Source organism: Apium graveolens, unplaced genomic scaffold (assembly GCF_009905375.1).
Source record: "Apium graveolens cultivar Ventura unplaced genomic scaffold, ASM990537v1 ctg337, whole genome shotgun sequence".
NCBI classification, from domain to species: Eukaryota; Viridiplantae; Streptophyta; class Magnoliopsida; order Apiales; family Apiaceae; genus Apium; species Apium graveolens.
Genome location: NW_027418069.1, coordinates 91,067 through 98,689, shown reverse-complemented (window position 1 = coordinate 98,689; position 7,623 = coordinate 91,067). Strand labels below are relative to the sequence as shown.

The window sequence follows — 7,623 nt, the reverse complement described above, 5'->3', positions numbered from 1 at the left end:
TCATTTACACAGAGCTTTAGAAAGATATCCCCATCTGAGTTAAACACTGAAAATCGCAGCTGTGAGATTACACTTATATTTGAAACAGATTATTTCTTCAAAAATAAACTTCAGGTGGCAAATTGAAAAAAAACCCACCTGAAATTATAAACATATGTGTTTATATTTACTTTCACATGCACAAATTAACATGAAATTTTTAATTTGTATTCAACCCCCTGCAAATTAACCTAACTTGATTGTTAGTGAATAACATGGGCTTTTGGCTTAAAGACTTTTTCACTAGACACATTAGAGTGGGGTTTTGCAGGCATTTCATGGGATGATGATGACTCATTATATTCATTTTGAGAACTCTTAAAATTTGAAGATTGTTGAAGACTGTGATTCAAGAGTAGAGGATTTAGTTCAGATGTTAGCTTATCTTCCTCATTAGTATCAACACCAGCATGATTGTTGAATTGATTATCCGACCTTAGAGAGATGATGGAGTTCACATTTTCACGAGACTTTTAGTTTGAAGGAAATTTAGGATTAATCTCGGGTTGACTAGGAAAACAGTTTTTCTCTCTCTGATTTATTGTGTTTTCCAGTTGACTAACTTGAACCTCTAACTTAGATATGGCTTATGTGTTTAAATCTAGTGATTGTTTATCCTGGGTCATAGCTTGTATAAAATATCATAGAGATTTAAGTAAAGCGTTCATACTATTTGCAATGGAATTCAATTTCTTCTCAAATTCACTAAAACCACGAGGATTCAAGGGGACTAAGTTTGGATAATGACCAAGATTTACAAATATGTATTGATATACATAAATCTATGCATTGTCTTTATATATAATTTATATGTGTTCTTAGGGAGATTTTATATGTTTTTCTAAACAATCATATTTGTTTATAGTTTCTTATGTACTTTGTTGTTATTTACAGTTTTTTGTAATTTCATTTAAGGTGAAGATAATGTTTTTCAAGAATTATATGCATCTCATATTTACAAAAGAATATTAAAATCGACCCTAAAAAATATATGCTATATATTTTATTTAAATTAGCCCATGGTCTTGATTTGAATGAACCTCCACCTTCAGAGCCTCTCTGCATCCTTATCTCGCTCACACGAGATGCAAATTAACAACTTAAGTATTTAATTATTTATAAATTTAATTTTTTAATATTTTTCTAAAAAATCAGTTAATTTTTTTCTAAATAAATCTGTTAATCTTTTTTTCGAATTAAACCAGTTTGTTTGCTATATAGATCTGTTAGTTTTTTTAAAATAAACGTGTCGTGTTTTTTATGCGAAATTAATTCAGTGGTTTTTGCAGAATAATTCACATTTACATACTTTTTACATGTTTATTTTTAAAAAAAAACTTATAAATTTTATGAAATTATGGGCTTTATGAGATCGTAGATTTTATAAAGTATATAAATATAGACTTCGAGCCAATTGGAAAAATTTTTGTGTTCAGATATTGGTGCTCAATTCAATTATGTTTTTTCCTATCAAGCCTATTTTTGTACATTCTGTTAGTGCATGTTAACGGCATGTTAAGGGTAGTCACCTAAATGCAAATTTTTATCAGTTTAGTGAGTTAACTGTAACCTTTTTGAGTTCAATAACACAACTATAAGTTAGGGGCAGTTCAATTATGTTTTAGCCTATAACCAAATTTATTCTAGATAGAGGTGTACACGAGTAGGAGTATACACGATTTAAGTTGGACACGTTACAACATTTTAACAATCCAAATAATTAAATGGGGTTTGTAAATTTTCAACTCCACTTATACAGTGTCTGCCCCAAAACTAAAACTTTGACACGATAAGCTCTAACATGAGAAGTTGTTCGATTCTTCTTCAACTCATCAATTGGTAAGTCTTATTTAATTGTTTTCCATTTACGTAGCATAATAGTACATATATGTTCGATTAGCTTCTCTTTGATTTTTTGTTTTATTTGAAAGGATTTGATAATTTCATTTTAGGGTTTAATATTTTAAATTTGAATATTCAGATTTGGTTTAAGCTTTTGATTTGTAACCCTTTTGGATTTGTCAGGATGCTTCGACCATGACCTCGTACCTTCCTATTCTGTTTATTGAATTTAAATGCTCTTAGTCACCAACCCACTGTATAGGTGTGGTTTAAGACTGAGATAATCAGACGTACAGATCTCAAATTGAAGTAATTTATGCGGCAAAATATAATTTTTGATTACTTAATTAACTTTGATTAATCTAAACACTTTGAATAAACTAACTAATTACTGTAACACACCTCATTTCCTGGTTGCTTCCGAGGTGCTCAGTAGCCAATTACTCAAATTATACTTTTTGCTATTGAATTTAATTTTTGTTTAAACTTTAAATTATTCTTATTTCTTATATTTGTCGTAGCAACTGTTAATTGATTAAATATGTTAAAAATTTCAGAGTTGAAATGAAATCAAGAAAATCAAAAGAGGCGCATATCGAAGTTATCTCGGTGGATGATGTATTTGAAAAAAATATTAAAAATTTTGGAAATTAAACTCCATCAGACGACATAGGTGAACAAGAAAAGATTAGTGTTAGAAAATGAAATAAAGTCGTACAGGTTCTACTTCATCTTCCAAAGAAAAAAAAAGTGAAGTAACAAATAAACAAGGGGATAAGCAAACTGAAAAAGTTTCAATTTCTTACACAAAAAGGGCCTAGGAAGAAAACCTCTGCTGCTTGGAAGTTCTTGGAAATTTGAGCGAGATGGTGAAAAGTGCGGAATATGTAAACTTTGTCTCCAAGAGTTAAAACGCGTTCCGACTTCTTCAACATCATCTCTAAACAGGCATGTCGACAAATGCAAGATTGCACATAGACTTTGGGATCCAAAAGAAGACACAACTTCAATTCAAAGTTGGAGATAGTTCATCGGAGGTATTAGTTGCTAATTTTAAGTATGATCATGACGATATGAGAAAAAAATATCTCCCACTATATAATCATAAATGAGTTGCCTTTTATTCATGTTGACAGTTTTATGTTTAACAAGCTTATGAGGCAAGCTACTCCCTTTTGATAGAAATTTAGCAGGGCAACTGTAAAATCCGATTGGGAGACCGATTGGGAGATTGTAGATAAAATTGGAACAGTAAGTGTTGATAATGCAGGGACAAATAATGTTGCTTTACCAACATTAAAGGACATGTATGATATTAGGGAAATATCATTACCTATTGAGGCAAAACTTTTTCAGGTTCGTCATGTGCACACATTATAAATTTACGTGTGAAAGATGGTTTGGAACCAATAGATGGGATTATTGAAAAGATAAGAGATGGTGTCAAATATGTGGCTGCTTCAGAAGGCTATAGAATTAAATTTACAAATATTACAAAACATCTACATTTAAAGACTAAAAAGTTAATTTTAGACATCCCTACTTGTGGGAATTCTACTTTTAAGATGTTGATTTGTGCTAACGAGTTTAAACACGTTTTCCAGCGATATCCCTCATTTGATAAAGGCTTTCTATATTATGTTCCTAGCTAATGCAATGGATTGGGAAAAGATTTAAGGTAGTTCAGTTTTAGAAGTATTTAATGTTGTCACCGATATTGTTTCTGGTACTCATTATCCTACATCAAACTTGTTCCTGGAAGAAATTAGAAAGGTTAAACAAATACTTGACCGAAAGTCTTTTGATCAGAATTTACATATTAGAGACATGGTAGGTGAGATGAAAATTAAATTTAAAAAATATTAGGGCGAGAGCAATTTGGCAATGTTCATTGGCGCTGTTATGGATCCGCGTTTTAAAATGAAGCATCATGTGTTTTGTTTTCCTACTCTTTATCTACTTGAAGGTGAGGCAAGATCTTAACCAATGTCCTGAATAAACGCTATCAAGAATATTATATTGAATATCGAGCAAAATCTACTATTTTTATTTATTCAAGTCAAGTCTCATTAGATGGCGGCTACATTAATATGGATGAAGTAGAGACATCGCAAGGAATTAATGAATATGAAAATTATGTTCGTGAGAGTGGTGCAATTCTGGAACCCATCAAATCCAAATCAGATGACTATTTGGCTGAAAAAATTGTCATTACTGCTCCTAATTGTTCAAAATCTTTTGACGTATTAACTTGGTGGAAACAAAATAGTGCTAAGTATCGAGTCCTGTCAAATATGGCTCGCGATATCTTGGCTATTCTGATGAGCACGGTTGCTTCAGAATCGACTCCCAGCGCTGGTAGAAGAAACATTAAGCCACACCTCACTTGTTTTATACTGATACAGTGGAGATGTTATTGTGCGGTTCTGATTGGGTACGTGAATTATACGAGCTTAAATGCATTCTTGTACTTAATGCATCCATGGCAATTAAATTCAAATTTAACAATTCAATTTTTCTGTTATAACTTATATCTATTTTTTGCAAGATGTTCCCATGTTAAAGGAAGTTGAGATTGATTTGGATTTTGACAAAAGGACTATTTAACTCTATCAAGGGGAAGGCACATTAACGAGGTTTGTCTACTTTGTGGTAACTGCGTATGTCCATGTACACTACTATTGGACTGGATTGAATTCTTTTAGTGCTACCTTGCTGTATACACTATAATTTATAGTAGATCACAAAAATGTCCATGTACATTCCAATGGAAATCCTTTAACTGTTGTCATCTTAATAGGTTTTGGTAAAAGTTTTCTAAAACACAATATTTAAAGAATAAGAAAAAGTATTTTACTTGATAAAATGCTGAGATAAAGTAGTAAAGAAAATTATAGCTTTGCTGATGCTTTCTCTTTTTTTTACTAAAGCTGATGCTTCATTTTCATAATTTGCTTTCTGAATATTTAATAATAGATCATTCTAAAAAATATTGAGAATTATGATGAAAAAAAAATGCATGGGCTTGGTGATGGTCCATATTGGATGATTACTTATGCTTTTTTTGTCGTACCTTGTAGGTGCCTGTATACACTACAATTTATAGTAGAAAATACAAAATGAGGACTTGACCATTACAACTAAATGTTTTAAAGTGATTATATTCCAAATAAGAAATAATTAGGAATAGTAGGATAAATGCATATATAGTGTAACAAGGTAAATTAAAGTGTTTCTTAATTTAAATTATTTACTGTATTGTATTCTTGATTTCTTAGACTTGTGTTAAATTATTTTACTTTTTTGTATATTAAAAATTAGGTTTGACTTACCAATATTTATTATATTATTAACTAATATTTTGGTTAAAATTGATTTTTTGCAGTGTGCTGTGCTTGAATTGTAAAGCATCACCTAAAAATTTGGATGATAAATGATTAGTTTTTGCTTGGCCTGCTGCACTGGCCAAACCATTTTATTTTGCTTATGAGAATTTTTACATGTGCTAGTGCATAGTATCTTTACTAGACAGTGGACTAAACACTGGTGTTTTTGTCTAGTTTTAACTTTTAAGTTTTAACTAGTTTAAATTCTCAACTTAGCACAAATAGTAATTTTTGTAAAATGTGTAATTTACTTATTATCAGTATAATGTGAAGTGTGAACTACTGAACTGTGATTATTTTCTAGTAATGTAGAGCATGCTTATGTATATATTTTTAAAAAAATTGTATATTGATTATTGAGTTCGAGTTTAATAAGTCGAGTTCAAGTCGACCACTTGGAAAACTCGGATCGACTTGATTAGCTTAATGAGCATATTTTCTTGTTCGAGTTCGATTACTTAACGAGTCTAGTTGAGTTAAACGAGTTATTTTTACATCCCACAGCTTCGGCAGATCGCTTAAGTGGAGTTAAATGAGTCGAGTCGAGCCTAACAATTAGCTTGGTTCGTTTACAACCTTAGTCAAAGATTTTGGGTCAGACACTCTAATTGTGCTAGAAAAGAAAATATGCTAAAAATAAAGACATGGGCTAGAACACTAATTATAACAACATTAAAGGATCTAGGGCCAGGAAATGTTTTGAAATAAAATGGGCCAACAAATAAAAAATGAACAAGTTAAATAAATCTATACTACATTTGCGTAACAAGCACAAGTACTACTAAATATTTTAATTAACATTTACTAGCATTGCTAAGTATCAATGTTACTATTAATGACAAGTTTAATTGGTATTAACTAATTACTACAGTATAAGTTGACATACACGAGTTTGTAAAAGTCTGGGCCAGAGAGTTGGGCCTCCAATAACTTGAATCATGACAATAAAGAAAGTTGGTCTTAGGGCCTGTTTGGCAATTCCGATAAGCCAACTTATTGGCTTATAAACCCGTAACAGCTTATTGACGAGTGTTTGTCGATCCAACTTATAAGTTGAATTTATAACTTATAAGCTGATAAGTTGAATGTTAGTAACGACGTACTTTTTCTCAACTTATTTTTTATTTTTCATTTTTTTATCAATTTTAGTTTAAAAATATATTTTTAAAATGTTAATCAAACTTAAATTATATAAATTAAGATAATTATATTTAAAAATTATTTATTTTAATTCATTTAAATAAAAAAAATTCTTACTTATAAGTAAAATTATCCAAACACTTATATAACTTATAAGTAATTATTAACTTATCACTTATCAGTCACTTATTCGATTTAAGTAATAAGTTACTTATTTTAAGATTTCCCAAACGGACACTTAATTAAATAACTAGAATTTGGGAAAAAGGAATGTAATGAGCATAAAGGGTCTGTTTGGCTGCCGGGAATAAGTTACTTATTCGCTTATAAGCCCGTAAGTACTTATTGACGAGTGTTTGTCGACTCAGCTTATAAGTCGAATTTACAACTTATTATAAGCTGATAAGTTGAATGTTAGTAACGACGTACTTTTTCTCAACTTATTTTGATTTTTCTCTTTTTTATTATTTTTTGTTTTAAAATTTATGATTTTATATGTCTTTCTAATTTAAAATTTACAAATTAAGATAATTATATTTAAAAATTTATTTATTTTAGCTCAGTTAAGTAAAAAAAATTTTAATAAAATAATAGAAGTAATAGTGAACATGGTGAGTATGAAGCACGAAAATATTACAATTAAGTTCTAATAAAATAATTAATAGAGCAGCAGGATCTAAGATATTAATAATCTAAGCACTAACACAAAAAATAGCCTACACAGAAACTAAAGTTATAAGTGTTATTGAACTAATATATGCAAGTAATAAGACTCGATAAAAGTTTATGGACTTGAAATTCAGATTAAACTAATAAGTTGCTGCCAGGATGCTGTTGCTGTAAATGAAGCAGACCCGAACACAAATTGAGCTTCTGCCGAGTAAAGCTTCCTGTCGGGGAAAGTATATGGTGCCGGAGAAATAAAAGACACAATTAAAAGCTAAAAGTACATCTAAAAACTAGGAATTACAAGGAGCTCCTTTCATTTCCCCAAGTATACAACTTGGGGGATTTTGAAAGATTTCATAGTTCAAGCTAAGATATAAAAATAATAAAAATTAAGAACATAAAAGTAAAGATAGATATGCAATAAAAGAAAGACTTGAATAACATTAAATTGAAAGAGTGTTTACAAGAACTTAACAGTTACTACAATAAAAACTAGATCTACAATATGAAAATGGAGGCTGCTACTGACTAAGGTAACGATTAAGAT

At 30.0% G+C, this 7,623-nt stretch overlaps 1 long non-coding RNA gene across 4 annotated transcripts; it reads left to right on the top strand.

The window, feature by feature from the left end:
* The first annotated feature begins 1,749 nt into the window (after positions 1-1,749).
* Positions 1,750-5,580, top strand: LOC141701113 (uncharacterized). 4 transcript variants are annotated; one of them, XR_012566681.1, is made up of 4 exons: positions 1,750-1,878; positions 2,439-2,918; positions 3,955-4,517; positions 5,267-5,580. It is a non-coding gene; the product is annotated as an uncharacterized LOC141701113 (long non-coding RNA). The 4 variants fall into 4 exon arrangements; XR_012566680.1 differs by having other exon boundaries at positions 3,018-4,517; XR_012566679.1 differs by having other exon boundaries at positions 2,439-4,315; positions 4,430-4,517.
* The last annotated feature ends 2,043 nt before the right edge of the window (positions 5,581-7,623 follow it).